Raw genomic sequence first — 14,215 nt, forward strand, 5'->3', positions numbered from 1 at the left:
GGCTGCAATAAACTTGGAAGTGAAGGTGGCTTTTGGACATACAGGTTCCATTTTGCTTTACAGCTAGTGGTAGGATTGGTGGACCTGATACTAGTTCTTTTCTTCAATTTTTAAGAAAGCTTCTAGAATGGCTGTCCTAATTTACATTTCCACCCGAAGCATGTGAGTTCTTCTTCTGCATCCCTGTCAGCATTTGCTATTTCTGGGTCTTTGATTAATAGACTTTCTAATTGGAGTGATGTGCTGTGGTGTTGACTTGCATTTCCCTGGTGGTTAGTGATGTTGAATTTTTTTTTTTATCTGTTGGGCATTTATATATCTTCTTTGTACAAATGCCTACTCAGACCTCTTCAGCCCATTTTTAGTTGGATTATTTGTTGTTGTGTTTTGTTTTTGCTATTGATTTGAGTTTCTTATAAATTCTGGATATTGCCTTCTTGTCTGATATACAGTTTGCAAATATGTTCTCCAATTCTGTAGGTTGTCTCTTAGCTCTGTGTTCTTGTTTTTAATTTTTTTTTCGAAATTGATTGCATTGAACCTCTATGCATTTTCTTTGCCTGCACCATAGGAGCAATACCTAAAAGTCTGTATAATTGAAGTATATAAACTAGGAAATATCCCAGGGTCGTACCTGCATTTTTTCTGCAGAGCTCAAGCAGCAGGGTCATGGTCATCTTTGTCCATATATGACTTCTTATTCTTCCATGGCTCCTCAGTACTTTTACTACATATTTCTTGAGCAAGGAGAGTAAGACTATATCCTGACCTTCAGACGTTGAAATCCATTACCAGTAGATTAGGCAGTTAAAGGCATTTAAGGCTTAATATGCATAATTTCTTAGACAAATTGAATTGCAGATCCTGTGTATGTTGTTTTGTTTTGTTTTTGTTTGTTTGCATAATGCATCACAGCTTTAATCTCAATCTTAACAGGGCCATTTGTCTTCATCAATGCTAATCTCCAACCTTGAAAAGAGATCAAAGTCAATGGTCCTTTAACACCTGGTTTTTATGCAGCTAAAAATATTTATTTGTTCAAGAAACCAGAAATTTTGATTTATTTCTGGAATTCCAGTGTAAAATAGGTCTCTCCAATATTATATGTCAATATCCACTGGCTATAATTTCCCAAGTAGTGGGGAAACTGCAGCCAAGACACATTCCATGTTCCAAAGCAGCTGGACAGGAGAAGGGATTCAGGATCTCCATGCATGTTCTCAGTGTGTAGGTGAATCTTATGGGTCTATTCCTCCTAGCTTATGCTGTTTCTACTTTCAAGGAAAAATACACAGTAAAGTCATACATGATGAAAATACTTAAAATACAAACTAAAGGGAACCACATTTTCCTGATCCTACACACTAAATCTAATCACACACTCTGAAAATAATTAAAGGAAATTGACAGAGAACTCCAGTAGCTGGAAGCAGAAGTCATACTGGGCAGAGCTCTCAGAACTTGAGAAAGATAGCATGATCCGTTTTATTTTTAATCTCCCATATTTCCTAGACAGGGCACCTCAGAGGCTTGCAATCTACCGTGCCTAAGAGACAGAAGAGAAAACCAGGAACTGCTGCTCTTTGGGGTACAAAGAGGAGGAAAGAGTAAGTCCAACAGAGTACTAGTTGGAAGTCCCGAGATCTCCTGGACAGGAGCAAGCAGGTTAACCATTCTGTAGCAGCATCTCCAAAGCCCAAGGGGGATATCCAACCCCTGATTCATCTGGATTCTGATGGGACAGTCTGTGCAGCACCAATGAGCCCTGGTGTCCCCCTGCCCTCAACCTAACATCATAAGAAGAGCCAGGTGTGGTGACTTCCACCTACCTCCCTACTGCAGAAGGTGACACCAAGATACCCAGGGGTCCAGGGAAGCCATGGCTGCCCTCCCAATCAGCACCAGCAGAGATTGAGAAGCAATGGCACAATTATTAACTATACGCAGGTCACAATTATATGGGCTTTCACAGTTAAAGTGTCATGGAAATGTCTGCTACCCAAAGGCCACCGTCTACATGAGAAACCTAACCAGGGTGGACTCCTGATGAATAGGAGACTTAGGAAGGATTAAGGGCCTCCTGACTTCATAACCAGGTATCCAAGGGACAGCCCCAAGTCACTCAAGAGCTAGGAAGCTATAATTTGCATGAGAAGGATAGTCCACTGATATGAAAACTAAGATGAATATGTGGGTATACACACTGGTATAACCCAACGTGCATTTTTAAAGGAGCCTTGATAAAATCATTATGCATTATCTTGGAACAAAAAAAATTAAAAATTACAAAGGGAAAAAGTCATAAAAATAAACAAAGAGTACTTGTATGAATGAAAAACATAGTTACTAAAATAAAAGCTTCCCCTGGTGGAATCAACAAGAGAACAGAAATGGAAAAGGAGAGATTTGGTTAATTTGAAGACAGACCAACAGAATGTCCTCATTCTGAACAACAGGACTTGGGAGCTTGTGGAACAAAAAAGAAAATCTGCTAAGCCCATGAAAATGTTTGAGAAGAAGAGGAGAGAGAGAGAATATAGAGATAGAAAAATACTCAAACTATAATGGCTGCAAACTTCCAGAATTTGGCAAAAGACGTTAATCTATAGGTAAAGAACCTGAGTCAATTAAAAATAGGGTGTATTTAAGAAATTCACAGAAAACCACCTCGTGATTAAATTGTGAAACTAGAAATGAAGAAAACCGTTAATAACTGTCTGAGGGAAACAATGTATTATTCACAGAGGAGCTGATTCAAATGGCAGGGCATTTATCTTTTGAACCTCTGGAGATGTAAGGACATCAAGGGTGTGGTGAAGGGAAGTAGCTCAGCACATAGCAGCTAGGATGTGGGGGAGGAGTGAGAGAGGAAGAGAGGGAGGGAGGGAAGGAGGGGGAGAGAAGAAAGAAGGAGGAGGAGGAAGAGGAGGAGGAGAAGGAGGAAGGAGAAGGAGAAGGAGGAGAGAAGCCAGAGACAAGATATAAACCCATGGGTATATTCCCAGTGACCTACTTCCTTCAGCCTTGCCCCACCTGCCTACAGTTACCACCCAGGAATCCACTGAGATTATTCATCAAATGGATTAATCCACTGATGAGGTTACAGCTCATAACCCCGTCTTTTCACTTCTGAACATTGCTGCATTGCCTAACACATGAGCTTTGGGAGGGACGTTCCACATCTGAACCACAACAACAGAGTGTGACCATATTCGATGATTATTTTAAACAAAGCAAAGAGTGAGTTAAAGAGAACAAAGAAAAGAAATTTCTTATGAGTTCTTATTAGATCCCACTAGAATTCGTTTTTTTATGGTAGAAAAAAAAATGGATCCTTAAAATAGAGATATCTCATGGTCATTATCTCCACCAAGTTATCATATGGCAACATTAACAGGGCAATAAAAAGATATCATATGCTTCCTGATATGACTTATTAATAAATACCATTATTTACATATTAGGTTAAAACCTGTGGCCTGGCACAAATGATAAGAAACTGCCCAGAAACTGGGTGTTGTGGCACACAGCTGTAATCCCAGGCTGAAGCAGGAGGATCTCAAATTCAAAGCCAGCCTTAGCAAGGTGCTAAACAACTCAGTGAGACCCTGTCGCTAAATAAAATACAAAACAGGCTGGGAATGTGGCTCAGTGATTGAGTGCCCCTGAGTTTAATCTCCTGCAAACCATTCCCACTCCAAAAAGAATAGAAACTGCCCAGAAAATTCAGAATGAGAAAAATTCTTCAAAACAACATTCATCTTGACAATCGCAACAACAAAAATAAATTTGAAGTCTCAAAAATTAAGTAATGCAGCTAGTTGCAAAGGCACATACCTGTAATCCCAGCACCTCAAGAGGCTGAGGCAGGAGTTTGGCAAGTTTGAGCCCAGCCTCAGCCATAAGCAATTTAGCAAGTCCTTGTCTCAAAATAAAACATGAAAAAGGGGTGGGGATGTGGCTCAGTCATTAAGCGGCCCTGGGTTCAATCCCTGGTACCAAAAAAAAAAAAAAAAAAAGAAAGAAAGAAAAAAGTAATATAAAAATTAACAGAAGCAGCAAGGGGATTGTTTCAGATTAAGTGTAACTAATATATCATAAAAGAAGTTCTGTGCATCCTCTGGTGGATTCTGAATGAACTTTTGAAAGGAAAGAAATATAAAAATTATTGGAGCTAGATGGGAAAAATTTACATGACACTTATGTAAGATATTATTTTACTGATGTTAATTTTTTCATATTTTTTAGTTGTTCATGGACACAAAACCTTTATTTATTTTTATGTGGTGCTCAGAATGGAACCCAGTGCTTCATGTGTGCCAGGCAAGCGCTCTACCACTTAACCACAAACTCAGCTCTTGATGTTAATTTCTTAAGTGCGATAATGGTATTGTGGTCACAGAGAAAACTCTCTTTTTCTTAGAAGATACACAGCAAAATATTTAGAGATAAAAATCCTAACGTTTGCCAAATACTTTCTTATGATTCATCAGACAAAAGCAGAAAAGTTCCTAAGACCAGATAGATATGGGGCAGGGTGTTGATCTGAAATCTAGAGAAGGCGCCAAAAACGTACATTGGAGAAAAAAATAGGCTTCTACAAATGGTGCTCTCTTTTAATATTTGTTTAGGTTTAAACATTTTTAATGTCAGGAAGTTGGGTAAGGGATGCATTTTTAAAAACTAGTCTATATGATATAAACAGGTTTTACTCCTGTACATAGTATTTTACTTTGTTATAAATTACTATGCTCCATGAGAGTTTTCTAATTAAAATAATAGAGCAGCCCAGAAACACAAAATGATGTTATTCTGTACCTTTTGCACAACGTAGTTGGAGGTGGTATCTGTGGGCTCATCAGCTGCTAATTTACCCAGAAGCCTCAACACTGGTTACCTTCGATTCTCTATGCTCCTGTCTGCTTGAAACAGCTCATTAAACTATGAAACATTTGTAGTTGCCAAGCTAAAATAATAGAAATATACATGTTGCAAAACTAATTGGGTGAGTGTAAGACTGACTTATAAGGACCAGGATTTTATGAGGCCAAAGAATAAATGGGTCAGTCTTAAGAAAACCGCCACCAACCGCCTAACTAACTAAAGAAGGTTCTTGGCACTGTCTTAAACAGCAACCTTGAGAGCCAGAGAAGATTCTGGCCAAGAAGATCTTGAGAGCCATGAAACCTCGCAGAAAGGGTAGTGTTCCCTGTGGGATCCAACAGCATGGATGGACTTTATTAACTATGCCAAATGCTGAGCTCCACCACCTGCCTGTTGCCTCAGATTCTATGGGACTCATTTCCAGGAATGGATCTATTTTTTAAGTACTCTTGGATAATTCCAATGCACAGCTGGAAATAGGCAAAAAACACCAACTGCCATCACAAGACGGAAACAGCTTCCCTTTAAAGAATGATCTTCTGCAGGCTTAAAATATTTATGCTAAAATATGAAATATTCAGAATATTGCCTGATAATAAAATAACAAGAATAAAGGGACTGCATATAGAAATCGGATAACTACTTTTAAGTTATGTCTTTGCAGCTCACCATCTCCTTTATGGAAAACAAATAATTTTACTTCTTCAGATTCCCCTGGAAAGGGGAGAATAGCCATGGGACAACCCTGTCTATAAGGCCAAGAGTTGGCAACGAGTTACATGTGAAGTTTATGCTTGTGTAAGAGAGCTGTTTTATGACTTTCCATTAGGGAAACTCGTGTCAATAGGAATTGGACGATGCAGAACAGGTTTATGTGCAATGCTGTGTCATACAGGGAATCCAAATTTAAATCTGTAACATTTGACCCAGATAAATGGAAACTGCATTTTCTTTCACACTTTTCTTATTGCTTTCACTTGAGGGTAAAATAAAACTCTGGGATCGTAAACATCTATAGCTAAGTCATCTGTTTAAAGAACATGTTGTGTACACATACCCACTTCCTGGTGATTTAATCAGAGGAATTCAATTGATCTCATCACAAAAATGAGAGGAGGACTTCTTCATGCAAAGTCAGCCTGCTCAAGATGACACATGAGGTGTGCATCGAGCTTTAACTGCATGGCTTCAATTTGCATTTCTATTTATGTGTTTGTTTTTTAATTTTTGTTTTTTGGGGTACCAGGAATTACTCAGGGTCACTGAGCCACATCCCTAGCCTTATTTTCTATTTTATTAGAGACAGGGTCTCACTGAATTGCTTATTACCGTGCTAAATTGCTAAGGCTGGCTTTCAACTCACAATCCTCCTGCCTCCACCTCCTGAGCCACTGGGATTACAAGTGTTATACTGGGGATTTATCCCAGGTGTTTTTATCACTGAGCTATCCCCAACCTTTATTTTATTTTATTTTATTTTTATTTTGAGGATAGAGCCTCGATAAGTTGTTGAAGCTGACCTTGAACTTGGGATCCTCCTGTCTGAGCCTCCTAACTTGCTGGAATTATAGGTATGCACTACCACACCTGGCTTAAATTTGCACTTTAAAAAAAATTCTTTGAGTTGTAGATGGACACAATATCTTCATTTATGTATTTTTATGTGGCACTGAGGATGGAACCCAGTGCCTCACATGTGCAAGGCAGACACTCTACCACTGAAATACAGCCTCAGCCCTAAATGTACACTTTTTAAATGTAAAAATAGTAACAGTTTGGGTGCATCTAAAGAGATATTAGTGGGGTTTCAAGTATATTCTGCTTTCTAAGGGGGTGCTTTTAATCACAGCCTAAGCATTGCTTACAATTTTTAATAATTTCCAAAGTTGTGTCTTAGGTTACTACCCGAAATCTCTATATTTTAAGAGGTCTAAGAGAATTCTCTTGCAATTAACTCCTGGGCATACATAAATGTTGAATAAAATAAATCGAATTCCCTTCATACTTAATGCATTTATTAAAGAGTCATCAAAATGCTGGGAATTCAAATTTAATTCTGTAGAAAATCAGGCTCCCAGAGGACAATGATAAAGTGCGTATGAATATAAATTTTGCCCTGTTTTGAAAAAATATACACATATTTTGAACAATCAGGGGTAAATGAGAATTAGGTCTTAAAACATGAACTTATTAGAATAAGTTGCTCATTGAATAACAAAATTTAAATGTGTGCTTTAAGGCTAGATGGTGGGGGAAGGAGCTGTGTCATCTTTTATACAGTGTGTAAAACCATGTTGAAAGCCAGTAAATCTCAGCACAATTAAACAGAGAAGTGAAATTTCCTGTTCTTGGGAATGTTTTCTTTCTCCCTATTGCCACTGCAGACTACCAGAAGGCACACACGTTGTCACCCACGTGCCCTGTGGTTTATGGACCTCATCTCAGCAGATGCTTTGCCAATCATAAATTAAAGGAAGATTTTATTGCCTCTCATTTCTCTGACATTATTAGTATTGTCACAGGTGTAGATACAGCATTTTATGAAACCTCTTAAATTCCTGTTGGTCTTTAGTTACATGTAACTCTATTTTTCCTCCCTTCAATAACTTATTAACACAAACACACACACAACACATACACACACACACACCACACACACACACACACACACACACACACACACACACACCCACACCCCTACTTCTATGGTTTGAGCAAAATTTATAGGCCCTATACTCAGAGTGCATGACGCTAAACTCAGATTGGAAAAAAAAATATCTGAGTAGCTTTGATCATGATAAAATTGCTAGTTGAATGCCAACTGTCTCTATGAAAGTGGAAGTAATTCAATCATATGTATTACCCTCTGAGAGTATAAATGCATGCCAACATTTATAGTTCTTAGATGATTTTCACTTTTACTATTAGATGTATTGGAATTGAGGAAAGAACAAAGAAGACACATTTCCCTTTGAATAAATGAGCACTAAAAAAAAAGTGGCAGAAGATCATATCTTGAGTACTGTATCCAAACAGAATGACACGGGACAGGATTTGTGTCAACCTTTAACTTACCAGATGCCTGCTTTCATTCAAAGATCTGAGAGCTTTTAGGGCACTTGACATATGAATTATTAAATAAACTCAAGAGGGTTGAAAGATTCTAACTCAATCAATTCACCATTGTTATGCTGGGAACTCTCCAAACTAGATGCTTCTTCAATTCCTTGCCCCAAATTCCGTAATTCTTTGCTTTCTTTACAACTTGTGGTTTCCCTTTATTAAAAGGTTAATGGTAATAGAAACCCATCGGAATCTTTATTCGATGAGAATTTTCACCCTGATCTGTGGATCGAAAATTCAGTGAGATCTTTCACAGTCTCTTAGTAAGGAGTTGTCCATTCAGGTCGGTACTGAGATACCTGGCCTCAATGTAGGTATTTTGGAGAAAATCATTCTCAGGGAGTACATTAGCCAGAGTTCTACAGGGCAACTGAATCAGAATAGACATACGTATTCATATAAATATGAGAGACAGTGATTGTAAGGAATTGGTATAAAGAATAATAAAAGGTACAGGGGCAGAGGCAGCCAAAGTGGCAGAGTGGCTCTTTGTCCAAGCGGCCACGTTTATTTATACCCATAGGTTCCATTAGGTCATCAGTACCATAACCACATTATTGTTTAGAGTATCAGGAAGGTTGCTCTTCTGCAGTTACATTTCCTAGTTACAATATGCAATGTTAGGAGATTTGTGCAGCTCTCAAGAAGGTCCATTGTCTGAAGTTACTGTTGGGTGGGCAGCTCCAGGAGCACCAGAGCTTGGTGAAACATTGTATTTATCCAGCCAGCAAGTTCCTTTATTCCCAGGAGTTATGATTAAAGTGGAAGCTAAGATTAAGGTGGAAGCTGATAAGACTCTAGCATGGAAGTTATTGCCATAGCAACCAGGCATCCTATGCCTCTGCACAGAAACTTTCCCAGGCACCGAGCATGCCTCAGCCCTGAAGTCATCAGGGATCCCAATCCCAAACACAGAACCCTTACAAACTGGCTTACCAGATTGTGAATACAAAGAATTGCTGAGGTCTGCAGGTGGCAAGTTGAGACCTTGGAGACCTGTTGCAGGTAAAGCCTTCCTCCAAGTTCTAAAGCTTGAAAACAAGAAAGACAGGAGGTATAGTCAGTCCAAGTCTGTGTGCAGAGGTACAAGAGCCACATTCTAGCTCCAAACAATCAGAGAAAGAGAATCACCACTCTCTCAGCCTCTCTGTTCTATTCAGGATGTCAACAACAGGAAGGACCGCCTGCGTAACTCAGCAGACCAATTCAGTCTCTTCCCAAAACACCCTCACAGACAGATCCAGAAGGGTGTTTTTATCAAACACCTGGGGACCCTCTGGCCCAGTCAAGTGGCTACATAAAATTGACATCACAGGGAACATACTCTAGAGTGGAAGAAATACATAAATATATGAGGACATAGGCTTTCAGATTGTACAGATCTGAGTTCTTATAGCTCAAAATCAAGTCTCTTTATTACTCATTAGCTGCAAAACTTAAGCCATCTAGCCTTGCTAAATGTCAGCATCCGAATCCGTAACTGTGGCTGGGTCAACCCAATCATTAGTCTGACAGCTCTTTCCTATAGCAAGAACACCAGCACCATGATAAATTACTGGACCAAAGATAAAGGTATATATATATATATATATATATATATATATATATACAGTAATATATATTATAAGGTTATGTATATATATGAATGTCAAATAAACCCAGGAAAAAAGCCTCAGCATTTTTGTCTATAGATGGACACAGATTAAATCCTAATTAAAGTAACCACATACTCATTTCCATGACAAAGATTACAAAAACTGACCATATGATACATTGTGAAGGAAGAAGTACCCTTGGGCCTCCCAGATACCACATTTAGGAATGTAAAATATGACCACTACTTCAGAAAACAGTTTGTTAGTTTCTTAAGTTGTTAGCTACATACTCCATGAAAAGAGATCTTTTGATATTCTGTATATGAGCCCTTTACCAGAAATGTTTGGTGAATATTTTCTAACAATGACCCTTTCTCTTTCATTTTGTTAAAAAATATATTTCAAAGGGAAAAGTTTTTTGTTTTATTTTTAAATTTTGATGAACTCTTAAATTATCACTATTTTAATTTGGTAGTTAATTTCTTTTATGTCATATGTAAAAAGTTTTACCTAACACAGTAATTTAAAACTAAAATATGTTTAGAGTCACTCTTTATTTCTCATTAACTTTTGCACATGATGTAAGGGTCTAGGTCCATTTTGTTCTATGTAGATATGTGAGTTTTGAAGCAGCCCTGGTGGACAGATTATCTATTCCTCAATGAATGTTCCTGACACCTTCACTGGCAATCAATTAGCCATATGTGTGTGAGCTGATTTATGTCCTCTCTGTTCTGTTCCGTTCATTTACTGTGTTAACACCACACTGTGCAGATTACAATAGCTTTCTTTCACTCTTGTTTGTTTTGTCCTAAAATTTCACATAAGTGAATCCTACAGCACACAGTATGGAACACTTTTACTCCTGACTTGTTTTACTTGGCATTGGGCATTAGAGGATAATCCACATAATTTCATATGTCTGAAGTTTGTCCCTTTAAATTTATGGATATACCACAGAATGAAAAGTAGTTGTCGAACATTAACCTATCTGTCCCATCTTCAAATCTGTCCTGGTGGTAGTTGAAATGATTTGAAGGTAATGGAAAATGGAAAAAATAGTTTCCTTAATCCCCAGAAACTGTACTCTAGGAACTATACTCAGAAATCAAATTATAATGAAAACAAGGAATCTTGAATAGTACTACATACTTGATTTGCATTGCATGAATCTATAATGAATTTTGTATTCAATAAACTCTGCTTTCACTAACAGTTAAAGAACAGAGGTAAAGGATATAGATGAGAAGGTAAATTCTAGCAAAATCAACATTTTTGATACTAATTATTGTGCCAATTAGACATTTCATGTAATATCCTTTTTCTTGTCTCTGAAAGAATGGTTTAATATTTCTAGTAGTGCAAATCTGCTAATGGTGAGGACTTTCAACTTTGAGAATGAGGTTACATCAATTTCGTTTTAACCATCTAAAAATACTCTACATTAAAAACTATCTATGTATATATCCAGTCCTTAAAGATTACACTCCATTATCTGTAAGCTCAGTTAGCTTGGGATGAGAATGCTTCTGAGATTCTTATCTTTGTCTCCCCCCCACCTCTCACTATTTTAAGGACACTTCCCTTTAAAAAAAAATGTAGTTGTAGATGGACAGAATGCCTTTTTATTTGCTTATTTTTATGTGGTGCCGAGTATCGAACCCAGTGCCTGACAGATGCTAGGCAAGCGCTCTGCTGCTGAGCTACAGCCCCATCCCAGACACTTCCCTTTTTAATCACTGGTTTTCAGCAGTTAGATTAACATTCATATGCATGTATGTTTCTTTTGCTTGAGTTTGTTGAAATCCTTGGATCTGTGGTATTCATTTTTCCTAAGACCTGACAATATTTTACTATTATTTTCTGTATTTATTTCTGCCCATTTCTCTTCTTTTTGGGGTCTATAATGATCTACTTCTTAGGCAGAATAATATTGCCCCACCAATCGATCAACTAATATATGAAAACATGTTCAACATCTCTAGTAATTAGAGATATGCAAATTAAAACTCCTCTAAGATTTCATCTCATGCTGGCCAGAATGGCAGTTATAACGACTATAAACAACAATAAGTGTTGGTGAGGATGTGGGGGGAAAGGCACACTCATACATTGATGGTAGGTCTACAATTTGGTGCTATAAATCTGGAAAGCAATATGGAGATTCCTTAGAAAACTTGGAATAGAACTACCATTTGACCCAGCTATCCCACTCCTCTGTCTATACCCAAAGGTATAGGTACATGTATGCTTGCACATACTTAAAATCAGCATACTACATTAATGTGGCCACATCAATGTTTATAGCAGCTCAATTCATAATAGCTAGACTGTGGAACCAACCTAGATACCCTTTAACAGATAAATAGATAAAGAAACTGTGGTATATATACACAATGGAATATTATGCAGCATTAAAAGAGAATAAAATCATAGCCTTTGCAGGTAAACGGATGGAGTTGGAGAATATCATGCTAAGCAAAGTAAGCCAATCCCCCCCAAATCAAGAATCCAGAATCAAAGGCCAAATGTTCTCTCTGATAAGTGGATGCTGACCCATAATGGAGGGGAGGCATGGGAAAAATGGAGAAACTTTGATTGGGCAAAGGGGAAGGAGGAGAGGGGAGGGGATATGGGGGCAGGAAAGATGGTGGAATGAGATGGACATCATTACCCTAGGTACACGTATGCCTGTACATATGGTGTGACGATACATAGGATACAATCAAAGAAATGTAAAGTTGTGCTGCCATTGTGTACAATTAATCAAAATGCATTCTGCTGTCATATAGACCTAATTTAAATAAATAAATAAATTTATTAAAAATATTGCCCCACAACCCTCTGAAGTGCTGGACCATTTCTTGTTTAGTCTTTTACTTGGTGCTTTATTTTTTAAGAATTTTCTATTGCTAGAACTTGGAGCCCACTAACCTTTCCTTTCTTGTTGCCTACTCTTCTGGTAATCACATTTGTTATGATGTCTGAATTCTCAATAGTGAATCATTCACTTCTGAAAATTCATTTGGGCCTCTTATTATGTTTTCTGTTTAATCATTTTAGTCATTATTCTCCAAATCTTTGCAATTTTTTTATATTTACAATAATTATTTCAAGGTTCTTGTATATAATGAAATGTGGGTTTATTTTTGTAGATTGTTCTGGTAATTTGTTCTTCAATATAGTTAATTTTATGTTGGGGTTTTAGTTTCTTTTGATTTTCTTTCTTTCTTTGTTTTTGGTAGTACTCGGAATTGAAACCTGGGCTTCTCTACCATTGAACTACATCCCCAGCCCTTTTATTTTATATTGAGTCAGGTTTTCTGAAATTTGCAATCCTCCTGCCTCAGCCTCCAAAGTTACTGGATTGAAGGTGTATGCCACGGTGCCTAGATTTGGGTTTTTATTTTAGAAAGTGGTGGGTTTTGTTTGCTCACAGATGTACCTTTTTATGGATCAAATTCTACCATCTTTTGGAGACTTTTTCAAAAGACACATCATGGCAGGTCCAGAACAGACTTTAATCTGGGACGAATTTGGCCTCACTAATATGGTTTGTTCCTTTAGGAAACCTCATGGATCACTCCCCTACAATGCCTTTGTGCTCGGACTGGTAGGAATGCTAATGCATCCATACCTGTAACCTCAGTGGATTGTTCAGCCTAATCTTTCCCAGTTGTTCTTTCCTCAGGCTTAGGAATGATGCAGTTTTGTGCAGATAGCTCTTAAACAAAGACTCAAAGGCATGAAGTGGGCAAAAGCCTAGAGTTCTGTCTCTATTCAGCTGTTTTTCGTCCAAACTAGCTCTCCTTCCTCTCAGTCCAATGGAGTGTTTCCCTGGCTGCCCTGAGCCTGAGAATCACCTGAAGGCATTATGCAGGGCACTCCCAGGGCCCACCTCTCTGGATGGCCTCCCTCCAATCACCATGGTCATGCTCTGCTGTTTTCTGATGCCTGGAAGCCAATGTTTTATTGATTTCTGTTTTGTTTTTCTACTTATTCACAGTGGAAGGGTAATTCTGTTGCAATTATTTCTTCCTCGGCAGATAGGGAAATCCTTCAAGGACTTTTAAATAAATCAAAAAACGTAAAAGGTAGAGCAAAAGTTAGCTATCTTTTCCCCATTTTCTTCCTCTTCTCTCTCCAGGGGCAATTGCTATCACAAATTGGGTGCCTTATAAGTAAATATTTCACTGTTTTAGGAAGATGAGAAATGAGGTAATTGGGTTGGAAGGTCATGAGGTTTACAACACCATGGTGGATCAGAGGTCGTAACAGTGTGGATTCAAACAGTAGACAGACAACATAATAATTTTCTTTTTAAGACAGATACAACATTTTTTTTACCTTTATTTTTATTTCTTTACTCATTTTTTTTTTTAATGTGGTGCCGAGGATTGAACCCAGTGCCTCCCACAAGCTAGGCAAGCGCTCTACCACTGAGCCACAACCCCAGGCTGACAACATAATAATTTGAAGGAGGAGATTTTAATGAAAATAATTGCTTAATAAAAAAGAAATGGAGATAATGATTCACTGGCAAGTAAGAATTAAAAATAATTCTCAAGAGCATAAGGGTAGTGGGGACAAGAAACAGGTACCACCCAGGGTGG

The 14,215-nt window shown here is 37.9% G+C and overlaps 1 protein-coding gene across 1 annotated transcript in view; it reads right to left on the reverse strand.

Annotated features, from left to right (window-relative positions):
- Positions 1-14,215, reverse strand: part of Chl1 (cell adhesion molecule L1 like) — a 595,242-nt gene that overhangs the window by 388,628 nt on the left and 192,399 nt on the right. Inside the window, exon 2 of the mRNA XM_078033574.1 lies at positions 8,944-9,038. The gene's annotated coding sequence lies outside the window, so the exon portion shown is untranslated. The remainder of the gene's footprint in view (positions 1-8,943; positions 9,039-14,215) is intronic.

Source organism: Ictidomys tridecemlineatus, chromosome 16, assembly GCF_052094955.1.
Source record: "Ictidomys tridecemlineatus isolate mIctTri1 chromosome 16, mIctTri1.hap1, whole genome shotgun sequence".
Classification (NCBI taxonomy): domain Eukaryota; kingdom Metazoa; phylum Chordata; class Mammalia; order Rodentia; family Sciuridae; genus Ictidomys; species Ictidomys tridecemlineatus.